General features: G+C 35.6%; 1 protein-coding gene across 9 annotated transcripts in view; it reads left to right on the top strand.

Moving 5' to 3' along the window:
- LOC116268530 (F-box/LRR-repeat protein 17-like) overlaps positions 1–13,389 on the top strand; it is an 87,609-nt gene that overhangs the window by 20,017 nt on the left and 54,203 nt on the right. The gene's annotated exons all lie outside the window — the stretch shown is intronic.

The raw sequence follows: 13,389 nt of genomic DNA, 5'->3' as shown, positions 1-13,389 counted from the left end.
TAATTGTAGTCAAAGTATTAAAATGTATCTAAGAAATTGTATACATTAAGTTACTATTTTATGTGACTTAAATATTTGCAGTTTTAGCAATTTAACATTCCAACTCATAGTGAGCAGTAGAAATTTCTGGAAATAAGTCACTGTAGGCTTTTTTCAGAAAAAAATGGTACAAAAATAATAAATGTTACATTACTAAATTTTGAAATCTGGCTATACTATCAATTTTTAGGTCTTTAAAAATAACTATGTAGAGTACTATCAGGAAAATGTTGGAGCAGGCAGCTCCACAACCCTACCTCTCCATAAAAACATTGAAAAACAAGCCTAAACTATCAGATCCAACTTTGTCAGAACTCTGGAAACGTCAAAGGTTTATAGTAACCAAAGAAATGCTGAGACAAGAAAAAGGCAACTGAAAGGTGGAAGGAATACTTTGTGGCTTTTTTACTTGCCTGTGCCTCACCGCTTCCCCAGCTTGGCAACAGTCTTGAAGATGACAGTCCACATTCCCAGTGTGGGCCCAGATCCCTGGTTCCAGAGGGAGCAGAGCAGACCTTATTTGCAAATTATTTGTTTGTCTGATCAACCTACTTGAGAGCTGTTTGAAGGGCTGATGCAGGTGCCTATATATCTGTTTTACCTAATTTAGAACCCAGTCAGGGAGGAAAATTGTGGGCATTGGTTGAACACATTATAAAGCAAATGAAAAAAACTTGCTTTTGGGCAAGCTTCTTTGGGCAATAGATTATGGTGAGACATACAATTGACCTAGGAAAAAGAGCCTGGGAGAGAGTTTTTTATTATTTTTGTTTTGAAATTAGGACAATCAGCCTCAGTGTACAGAAGGGAATTTAGAAAGCTGCATGCATGCCCAGGGCAGGACATATGTTCAGGAAAGACCTAAGAAGACCATAAAGTTTATCACTGTGTGTTGCTAGGCCCAGTACAAGCAGTAAGTAAAAGCCATGGCAGAGTTGTGAATGGTATGGCTAAGTCTTAAAGGAATATCCCAGCACAGAGCCAGTCTGCAAAGACTAGGATAAGTGCTTTTGTTTTTTTGTTTTAGTTTTGTTTTTAAGCTTTGACATCCAAGGAAATCTCTTTCAAAATGCTGGCTGAATGCAAGCTAAGCCTTGATTAATCAAAAACAGTGAAGCGTAGGGAGGTGGGGAGAATCTAATTTCCCAAGTTACCACGTTATAATCTAATGTTTTGATATTTAGTTTTCAACAAGAAATTACAAGGCATGTGAAGAAAAAAGTATTGCTCATTAAAACAAAAAAGAATAAATAGAACCCATTCTTGAGGAAGCCTGGACATTGGATTTACTAGATAAAGATTTTAAATCCGTTATCTGAAATATGCTCAAAGACATAAAGGAAACCATGGCCAAAGAACTGAAGGAAATTAGGAAAACAATGTATGAACAAATAGAGAATATCAATGAAGAGCTAGAAATTATGGAAAAAAACCAAATAGAAATTCTGGAGCTGAGAAGTACAATAACTGAAATAAAAAATTTACCAGAGGGATTCAAGAGCTGATGTGAGCAGGTGGAAGAAAGAATAAGTGAACCTGAAGATAGGACAATTGAATTTATTGAGTCTAAGAAACAGAAAAAAGAGTGAAGAAAGGTAAGTAGAGCCTAAGAGATGGGTGGGACATCCATCAAGCAGAAGAGCATTCACATTTTAGTAATTCCAGAAGGAAAGGAGAAATAAAAGGGGCAAGAAGAATATTTGCAGCAATAATGACCCAAATTTCCAAAATTTGGTGGAAGGTATGCATCTATACATTCAAGAAACTCAACAAACTCAGGTAGGATAATGTCAAAAAGATACAAACTGAGACACATTATAGTCTAATGTCAGTAGTCAAAGACAGAATCTTTAAAGCAGCAAAAGATAAGTGACTCATCACATACAAGCACTTCTCAATAAGATTTACAACTGTTTTATCATCAGAAACTATGGAAGCCAGAAAGCTGTGGGCTAACAATATTTAAAGTGTCAAAAGAAAAAAAAAGTCAAGCAAGAATTCTGTATCTGTCAAAACTATTAAAGAATAGGGGGCCACTCAAGGGGACATTAAGATATTTCCAGATAAGCAAAAGCTAAAGGAGTTTGTTACTAATAGATCTGCCCTACAAGAAATGCTCCTGGGAGTCCTGCAGGCTGAAATAAGATACTACATGGTAAGTGAAAGCCGTATGAAGAATAAAGAAAACTGATAAAAGTAACTACATAGAGGTTGAAAGGATGGAAAAAGATATTCCACACCAGAAGAGAGCTAGAATAGCTGTTTTATTATAAAAAAACAAAACAAAACAAAACAGATTTTAAGTCCAAAGGGATCCAAGAGACAAAGAGAATTATTGTATATTGATAAATATATAATATTAATCTGTCAGGAAGATACAGCAATTATAACCACGTATGTACCTAACAACAGAATCCCTAAAATATATATAGCAAAAATTGAAAGACTTGGAGAGAGGAATAGACAGTTGTACATTAATCATTTGAGACTTAAGTAATTCACTTTCAATAGTGAATAGCACAACCAGGAAGAAGATTAACAAAGAAGTAGAGGATGAACAGTACCATGAACCCATTGCACCTAGCAGATATGTATAGTACACTCAAGAACAGAAGAATACACAGTCTTTTCAAGTGCACATGGAACAGTCTCACAAATAGACCATATGTTTGATCACAAAACAAGTTTTATACATTTAAAAAAGATTGAAATCATTCAGTGTGTCTTCCCTAACCATAATGGAATGAATCTAGAAATCAATAATAGAAGGAAAATTGGAAAATACTCAGATATGTAGAAATTAATTAACAGAGCCTTGCAAAACCAATGGATTATAGAAGAAATTACAGAGGAAATTAGAAAATATCTTGAGATGAGTGAAAATGAAAGCACAACATTCCAAAACTCAAGGGATGTAGCAAAAGCAGTGCTCAGAGGGCAGTTTATAGCTGTAAAAGCTTACATTAAAAAAGAAGATCTGAAAGCAGTAATCAAAGCGTACACCTTGAGAAAGAAGAGCAGACTAAACCCAAAGTTCGTGGAGGGAAGGAAATAATGATCAGAGCAGAGATAAACATGATAGAGGACAGAAAAGCTATGGAAAAAAAATTACTGAAAACCAAACTAGGTTCTTTGAAAAGATTTGAAAAAACCCTGACAAACTTTTAACTAGATTGACTAAGAAAAAAATACTCAAATTAGTAAATCATAAATGAAAGAGTAGACATTACTGCTGACTTTATAGAAATAAAAGGATTGCATCAGAAAACTATGAATAACTGCATGCCAACAAATTGGATAGCCTAGATGAAATGGAAAAATTTCTAGAGATACAGAAACCAGAAAAACTGACCCAAGAAGTAGAAATTCTGAGTTCCAGCTACTTAGGAGCCTGAGGCAGGAGGATTGCTTGGGCCCAGGAGGTTGAGGCTGTATTCACTGCACTCCAGCTAGGGCAATATAGCAAGATTCCATCTCTTAACAAAAAAAGAAAAAGGTAGAAAATCAGAGTATATTTGTAAAAAATAAGGAAATTGAATTAGTTAAAAAAAATTTCCAATGAAGAAAGACTAAGGACCATAGCTTTAGTGATGAATGTTTTCAAATATTTAAAGAAGAATTAACACCAGTCCTTCTCAAACTCTTTCAAAAAAAATTGAAGAGGAGGCAAAACTTCCTAACTTATTCTGTGGGGTGAGCATTATCTTGATTCTGAAGCCAGCCCAAGACCCTACAAAAATGAAACTACAAAACAAACAGAAAACAGCTACAGACAAGTATCTCTAATGAGTATGTAAAAATCTTCAAAATGCTAGCACACTGAATTCAGCCCCAGATTAAAAGGATTCGACACCATGACCTACTATGATCTATCCAAGGAGTACAAGGGTGGCTCAACATACAAATATCGATCGATGTAATATACCACATAAAGAGAATGAAAGGAAAAAAAAATCATCTTAATTGGTGTGCAAAAGCATTTAAGTGAAATAAGCAGCCTTTCTTGAAAAAGCAAAACAGAACAACCTATCAAACTAGGAATAGAGTGATGCTTCCTCAACATAATAAAGACCATATGTGACAAACCCACAGCTGACATATTCAGTGATAAAAGATGGACAACTTTTCCCTTAAGATCAAGAATAAGACAAGTATGCCTGCTTTTGGCAATCCTGTTTTACATTGTGCTGGAAGTTCTAAGGAGAAATTTGGCAAGAAAAAGAAATAAAATGCTTCCAAATTGGAAAGGAAGAAGTAAAACTATTTGTATTCGAAGATGACATTATTTTATGAATGGAAAACCCTAAGGAAACCACAAAAAACCCATTTGAACTAATAAATGATTTCAGCAGAGTGCCAGGATACAAAATCAAGATACCATAAATCAGTTGTATTTCTGCACACCCCAAAAGAAATAGAATCCAAACGATTTCGTTTACAACAGCATCCAAAACTATAAATTTCCCTTTAAACACTGCTTTTGCTGTATCTCATAAATTTTGATAGTTTTATTTTTATTTTCATTTAGTTCAAAATGTTTTAAAATTTCTTCTGAAGTTTCTTCTTTGACCCATGTGTTATTAAGAAACGTGTCATTCATGTATACCTATGTAACAAACCTGCACATTGTGAACATGTACCCTAGAACTTAAAAGTATTATTTTTAAAAAAGTGTTATTTGAATCGCTAAGTGTTTTGGGAGTATTTTTGTCATTTTCCTGTAATTGATTTTTATTTTATTTCTATTGTAGTCTGAGAGCAGACATTGTATAATTTTTATTCTTTTAAATTTGCGAATGTGTGTTTTATGGCCTGGAATGCGGTCTGTCTTGGTGAATATTCCATGTGAGTTAGAGGAGAATGTGTATTCTACTACTGGATGAAGTGGTCTCTAGATGTCCATTATATCCAGTCAATTAATGGTTTTATTGAGTTGAACTATGTCTTTACTAATTTTCTGCCTGTTGGATCTTTCCATTTCAGATAGAAGGATATTAAGGTCTCTAACAGTGAATTTATCCATTTTACCTTGTAGTTCTAACAGTTTTTGATTCACATATTCTGACACTCTTTTGTGAGATGAATACATGTTAAGGATTATTATGTCTTCCTGGAGTATTGTCCCTTTTATCATTATGTATGTCCCTCTTTATCCCTGATAACTTTTCTTCTTCTAAAGTCTGCTCTGTCTGAAGTTACTATAGCTATTCTCAGTTTTATTTTAGTTAATAATTGTAATTCTTCTTTAAGCATTTCTGAAGGATTGCTTTTAAGTACTTTTTCTCTCATTTACAACTCTCTTAATTTACAGTTTTATTCACTGTCCAGATCACTTTTGAATTCATTGAAATATTGAAATTTTGTTTGCTGCCTAATTTTTGTGAATACTCTTGACTTTCAAAAGCCTTTTAAAAGAGGAGTTTTGGGTTCATTTCAAAATTGAGAAATTTTGCATATTTCCTACATACTCCTATTCCTCACATGCATAGCCCCTCCCATTATCAGTATCCCCCACCGGAGTGATACATTTATTATAATTGATAAATCTTCATTGATATATCATTATTTCCAAAGCCCATAATTTATGTTAGAGTTCACTCTTGGTATTGTACATTCTATGAGTTTGGACAATATATAATGACATGTATCTACCATTATAGATACAGTATATAGTATTTTCGCTGCTGTGTTCTGCCTGTTTATTCACTCCTCCCCTCTAACTCCTGGCAACCCCTAATGTTTTTATTGTCTTTGTAAACTCTTCCAAAATGTTTATGATTCCAGTTGGAATCATGTAGTATGTAACCCCTTTAGATTGGATTCGTTCACTTAGTAGTATGCAGTTAAGGTTCTTGCATGTCTTTTCATAGCTTATTTATTTTTAGCAATGAATAATATCCTATTGCCTGTTATGTACCACAAGTTTGTCCATTCAAATACTGAAGGACATTTTGGGCATGTCCAAATTCTGGTAATTATAAATAAAACTACTATAAACTTCTGTGTGCAGGTTTTTGCATGGGCATAATTTTTCAACTTTTTTGGGTAATAACCAAGGTGCATGGTTGCTGGATCATGTGGTAAGAGTCTTCAGCTATAATAATGAATTCATTTATTTCTCCTTCTAGGATCTGTCATTTTTTACTTCACATATTCTGATGCTCTGTTGTTAGGTACATATGCTTTAAAGATTTCTAAGCTTTTTTGGAGTGTTCACTCCTTTATCATTATATCATGTCCCCCTTTATCGCTGATAACATTCTTTGCTTTGAAGCCTGCTTTGTCTGAAATTAATATAGCTACTTCTGCTTTCTTTTGATTAGTATTAATATGGTATATCTTTCTTCATTCATTTACTTTTAATTTATATATTTCTGTCTATTTAAAGTAGATTTCTTGTAGACAACGTAGAGTTGGGTCTTGTTTTTTTGATCCGTTTTGACAATCTTTTAATTGTTGTTTTTAGACCACTGATATTTAAAGAGATTATTTCTGTAGTTGAATTAATATCTACCATGTCTGTTAATGTTTACTATTTGTTCCCCTAGTTCTTTGCCAATATTTTTGTCTTCCATGCTTTTTCTGCCTTTTGTGGTTTTTTTTTCTTTTTTATTTATTTATTTATTATTATTATACTTTAAGTTCTAGGGTACATGTGCATAACATGCAGGTTTGTTACATATGTATACTTGTGCCATGTTGGTGTGCTGCACCCATCAACTCGTCAGCACCCATCAACTCGTCATTTACATCAGGTATAACTCCCAATGCAATCCTTCCCCCCTCCCCGCTCCCCATGATAGGCCCCGGTGTGTGATGTTCCCCTTCCTGAATCCAAGTGATCTCATTGTTCAGTTCCCACCTATGAGTGAGAACATGCGGTGTTTGGTTTTCTGTTCTTGTGATAGTTTGCTAAGAATGATGGTTTCCAGCTGCATCCATGTCCCTACAAAGGACACAAACTCATCCTTTTTTATGGCTGCATAGTATTCCATGGTGTATATGTGCCACATTTTCTTAATCCAGTCTGTCACTGATGGACATTTGGGTTGATTCCGAGTCTTTGCTATTGTGAATAGTGCCGCAATAAACATACGTGTGCATGTGTCTTTATAGCAGCATGATTTATAATCCTTTGGGTATATACCCAGTCATGGGATGGCTGGGTCATATGGTACTTCTAGTTCTAGATCCTTGAGGAATCGCCATACTATTTTCCATAATGGTTGAACTAGTTTACAATCCCACCAACAGTGTAAAAGTGTTCCTATTTCTCCGCATCCTCTCCAGCACCTGTTGTTTCCTGACTTTTTAATGATACTCGAAATTTTAAATATTTCACTCTACTTTCTTCTTGATTGCATGGTTTCTAAGGAAAAGTTAGATATAATTTTTATTTTTGCCCCTCTGTAGGTAAGGTGTTTTTATCCTCTGACTTCTTTCTAGATTTCTTACTTTTTCTTTTTCTTTTTTTTTTTTTAACCTTTGATTTCTTGTAGTTTGAAAATGATATGCCTCCTAGGTGTAGTTTTTAGTTTGTTTGTTTGCAGTTTTCCTTCATGCTATTCTCTGAACTTCTTGGGTCTATAGTTTGGTATCTGATATTAATTTGGGTAAATTATTAGTCATGAGTGCTTCAAACGTTTTTCTGTTCCTGTCTCTCTTGTCTTAGTATTTACTTTTCACTTATGTTATACTTTTTGTAGTTGTTCTCTGGTTCTTAGATACTGTGTTCATTTTTATTCAGTCTTTTTTCTCCTGATTTTCAGTTTTGGAACTTTCTGTTATATTCTCAAACTCAGACTTTTTCCTTAACCATGTCCAGTCTACTAATGTATATTTTTATAGTGCTTATTGGTGCTTGCATGTTGTCTACTTTTCCCATTAAAGCTCTTAGCATATTAATCATAGTTTTAAAAAATTTCTGGTCTGGTAATTTCAACATTTCTGCCATATCTGACTCTGGTTCTGATGCTTTTTTCAGTCTCTTGAAATTGTCTTTTCCTTGTTAGTATGCCTTTTAATTTTTCATTGAAATGTGGACACGATGCACAGGTTGCGTGTCCCTAATTAAAAACTCCAAAATCCAGTATGTTCCAAATTGGAAACTTTTTGAGTGCTGACATGCACTCAAAGGAAATACGCATTGGAACAGTTCAGATATTGGATTTTCAGATTAAGCTTGCTCAACTGATAAATGTAGTGCAAATATTCAAAAATCTGAAAAAATCCAAAAATTAAAATGCCTCTGGTCCCAAACATTTTGGATAAGGGATACTCAACCTATACTGGGAAAGGCAACTTTCCTAAATGGGCCTTTAGTAATATAGTGGTTAGGTGTGGGGAGACGAGAAATGATCTATAGTTTTAGGACTAGGTTTTAATATTTTGGCAAGTCTGTGCCACTGGGCTACCTTTACTAGTGTTTCTTTTTTTCCCCTTATGCTTAGGTGGGCTAGGATGGCTAGAGAGGGCTGGAGTTTGGTATATCCCTTTCCTTACATGGAAGGCTGTAGCTGGCTGGAGTTCAATATTTTCCTTCCCCTAGGAAGGTTAGGCTTTGACAAAACTCCCACAGGTTAGGCTCTGGTAAAATAGTTCCTCCTGAGGACAGACCTTGTTAAGAATAATAGAATCCTCTGGCATATTTCAAAATGGTTACTTTTGTCCTCTCACTGGTGTATGCATGAGGTGATTTCTCCAGTATTCACCGTGAAGACCTGGTAGAGCTCCTGTAGATAAAACTCACAAAAGCATGAGTATTGTCTTATAACTAGGTCCCCCTGGAATTTTTAATTATCAGACTTATCCATGCTGTGCCTCAAGTATTTTGGCAAATGCAGAGTTTAGATTTTCCTACTCTAGTCCTGGTTCCTGCTGAGGTTTCTGGTAGTAGTTTCTCTTCTGGTGAGTAGTTGTTCTCTATCTGCCTGTCTCTGCAGTTTTGTGGCAGTGATTTGGTCTGTGTCTTCATTTCTCTGATGGATCTAAAAAGAATTGTTAATTTTTCAGTGTGTTTAGCTTTTTATTTTTTAGAGCAGAGTGGCAACTTCTAAACTCCTTACATGCCAGACTGAAAACCAGAAATCTTTTCTTTTAAAGCAAGCATTATATTTACTGAATGATCATCCTTACCTTGTTTATGTTCAGTTTTATGCTTTATTATGTGGAAAGCCCAAGATATTTCCCAAATCCCTCTAACTTGGATGGTCTAGAATAGGCCTTACTCTAGGCATAGTTCTTGCTCCCAAGGTACCATCTTTTTGGTGTCTCAGCTGGACGCCAGGGCACTTACGAGGATTTCTCCCTTTTGACAGGGTAGAGTTCCAGTGTCTCTAGCACTTTCTTCCTGGATAGATAATTTTTTACTTAAAAAAGTTGTATTCGGCTAGGCGCAGTGCCTCACACCTGTAATCCCATCACTTTGGGAGGCTGAGGCAGGCGGATCATGAGGTCAGGGGTTTGAGACCAGCCTGGCCAACATAGTGAAACCCCGTCTCTACTAAAAATACAAAAATTAGCTGGGGCGCTTGTAGTCTCAGCTACTTGGGTGGCTGAGGCAGGAGAACTGCTTGAAACTGGAAGGTAGAGGTTGCAGTGAGCTGAGATCGCGCCACTGCACTCCAGCCTGGGCGAAAGAGCAAAACTCCATCTCCAAAAGAAGATGACTTGTATTCTATTTCTATGGTTTTTAGGTAGAGTACTAATTGTGCTAGATTTAAGGCATCCTAATGGTTATGCTTTTGTAGGGTTTGGTTGATGCCTTCTGAATGGTTTTCTGTGGGTCATAGACAAATACAACATTGAGAAATTTAAAGACTGTCAGCCAAATTGTAAGTATATCAGTTATAATGACTGACTTTACAATGCTGGGATAGTCTGGAACTTAGGACATTTATGGATGGTGTAATGGTGTTTAGTGCAGATAGGCACTGATTTAGGTCCGGTCTTGCTGGTTATATCCAGTGATGTCTAAAACAGAGTGTCAGTTTCTGCAGTGAGAATAAATGATAGTTTTACTCAGTAGTAGTAAATCATAATAGCTTCTCCTGTGAGGCACTGTTCCTCATATCTAACTTTACCTCACATGCTGGTAATTTCTACATATGCCATCCACGTGGTTCTCATCTTTGTGTGGTTATCCATGTGGCCTCTATGAAAAGTCATTTCCTTATGGATAAAGCCACCAAAGCTACTTTTCAATGTCAAAACACCATGTAGTCAGTTTAAATTATTTTACCAGTCTGCGGCGCTGTGATTTACGGGTCTTAAGTTGAAGCTCTACCAACTTGTCCACACGCATTGATGTCTGAGACTTCACCAAAAACCACACTTATTCCTTCTGTTAATATATAGATTCTGTTCCTTTATTTCTCCATGTTTCTAGCTGGTGTACTAACTGTTGAGGTCTCATGGGGCCTCCTATTCACTGTACAGGATGTTATCAAATTGATAAGTATGACAAATAGTGATGGAGGAGCAAGATGTCAGCTTTAGCACTCAGAAAATCTAAGGTGGAGAATATTGCTTACAAACAGTGCTAAATGGGATTGTTAACCTGACTCTGGAGTTTGGCTAACTGACTAGTCATTGACTAGGCTAACCAGCAGAGTGGCCCCAAATGAAGAAGTAAAGATTGCTTGCTCCCTGCGTGCAGTTTATTCACAAGGGGAAGAAGTATACATACGAGCTGAAAATACCCAGTTTATTAAATACAGAATAATCAGTGGAGAGACTGGGAATCAGACTAATTTGGCTTCCTACAGAATGAGAAAACATTTTCCCCTGCCATGTCTGTTTGTATTTTTTAAAAAACTTACTCACTTTTGACTGTTTATTGCTGATTCCTTGCTATCGAAGGTAAGGATTTAGCTCACTTATACTTCTTTCCCTGTGTGTTATCCTCTCATCCTTCTAACATAATTCTATTATAATTTTTGTTAAATAAGTATTCAGTATTTACATTCTATAATTATGTACCTATCTTTTTTTCTCTAAAGCATTTTGTTTTCATTGCAATTAATAAATGTCTTTTTATTTCTTTACCTACTTTTTATACTCTTAACACTAATGAAGACCAAAGCTTTCCTCCAGTTGCATTAGTATGTCTATATCTGAATACTTCGTTACATTTACTGCCCTAAAGCAGATTTGCCTGGGATAGTCTAGTCTGGACTTCTCATATACAAGTGTGATTGCATTAGTGGTCATCTTAGTATCTTACCACCGTTATCCTTAAGATTTCCATTCTCTTGCTATTGGGTTAGATCTTCTGTTACCCAGATGTCATGTTTTCTTTCCCTTGGTGTATTCTCGTGTTTTATAGAGCGCAGATTCTAATACCTTCCCGATACAGTGTATATGGGAGGTAAATCTTTTGATAACTTGTATGTCTGAAAACATCTCTAATTCCACTTTCACACTTAATTCATAGTCTGAATCCCGAGCACAGAATTCTAGGTTAGAAATAATTTATCTTCAGAATTTGATGGCATTGGACTGTTGCTTTCTTTTAGTTTTGTTAAGAAGTTTGATGCATTTTCATCCTAATCCTTTCTATAAAGTTTATCTCTCTAAGTCTGTAGAATCTCTTTAAACTCGTGTTTCTGAAACTTTATGATGATTTGCATTGCAGTGTGTCTGTTTTTGTTATTTGTGCTGGACACATGGATAAGCTCTTTCAGTCTGGAAGTTGATACCCTTTCATTCTGGAAAATTGGATAGAAATATTTCTTTGAATTCCTCTGTTTTCACTGAATAAACTTTCACAAATCCCCATATTTTCCCCATTGTGCTTTGGTTCTCAGCTATATGTGGTATACCCCAGTCTAAAAACCCTATGTTTTGCTCTCCCCAGAGATTACATTTTTTTTGCATTGTGGGAAAAAAGGCAAGGTCAGACTGTGCAGTAATGGGGAGGTGATCTGAGGATTTAACTACTTTTTCAACAGACTTTCAAGAATTCTAGTATTTTTAGCCCCAACCTCAGCCTCACTGCCAGACATATGTGAATCTGTTGAGAGTTCTTTAGTAGACTTCTTTGCTTTTCCCACTGTTGGCTTTGGATTTAGTTTGCTTAGGTATAGTGACATGCCATTGTACATTTGTTGTAGAAATATATATGCCTCTTTTAATGAATTCAATACAAATCTGATATCTAATGAGCATGATGAATACTAATGAAAAATATTTCAAGGTATCTGCAACAGTGATATATGAAGTAATCTTTGATTCTATTGCTTACAAAGTCTCAGGTATTGCTAAGCTACTGCAGCGTTTTTCATATAATAAGGAAAGGCTAAAGTTCAGTTGGAGGATAACATAAAAAATGAACATGTACTTTAAAAAAATCTGCTTTCCTGAAACCTCTGAATTCTCTCCATGGGCCAGTTAGAACCCATGAATTAACTGTGGAACTTAGTAGTGTATGAGGCCACAATCATAGTTTCTTGTATTTGCCCACTTAAAATGAGCTTCTTTATAGTACATAATCCTGATCAGCCTTTTCATTCATTTAACAAATATTTATTAAGTGTCAACTAAGTGTAAGATACCGGGCACCAGAGATACCTTATTTAATAAAATAGACAATCTGCTGGCTTCACGGAGTTTACATTTCTGTAGGAATATGTTATTGGTAGTAGTGCAGCCTAGATTATAATAATATAGTTTATATCTATCACCACCTCTGGAAAAGTAACTGAACTCAAATGTATTTCTGATGTCATTACTTTACTTGAGACAGAACTTGTAAGTTTTTTTTTCTTATAAAAGCAATGTTTGTTAAAAAAAATTAGAGAAGATTCATAGGCAGAAGGGAATAAAAACTCATGCAATAATCAGAATTAACCACTATGAACACCTTGGTATGTATTTCAGTCCCGTTTCTGTGCACAAATACATATGTATGCATTTATGCATAATTTCTTTATAAAATTGGATTATACTATAACAGCTTACATACATTTTTGTCACGTTTGTTCCAATTTTAGTGGTTGTATAATACTCAGTCTTATGAATACGTTATAATTTATTCCTTTAAGTGTTATTTTTTTTTCTTCACTATTAAGACACAAGAGAGGCTGGGTGCAGTGGCTCACACCTGTAATCCCAGCACTTTGGGAGGCTGAGGTGGGAGGATTTCTTGAGGCCAGGAGTTTGAGACTAGTCTGGGCAACACAGTGAGATCCTAGCTCTACAACAAAATTTAAAAAGTAGCCAGGTGTAGTGGCACACACCTGTACTCCCAGCTACTCAGGAGGCTGAGGTAAGAGGATCTCTTTAGCCCAGGAGGTTGAGGCTGTAGTGAGCCATGATTGAGCCACTGCACTCTAGCCTGGGCAACACAGC

This window comes from Papio anubis, unplaced genomic scaffold (assembly GCF_008728515.1).
Source record: "Papio anubis isolate 15944 unplaced genomic scaffold, Panubis1.0 scaffold256, whole genome shotgun sequence".
Classification (NCBI taxonomy): domain Eukaryota; kingdom Metazoa; phylum Chordata; class Mammalia; order Primates; family Cercopithecidae; genus Papio; species Papio anubis.
Note: the sequence above shows the minus strand (reverse complement) of the source record. Positions and strands in the feature narration are given on the sequence as shown.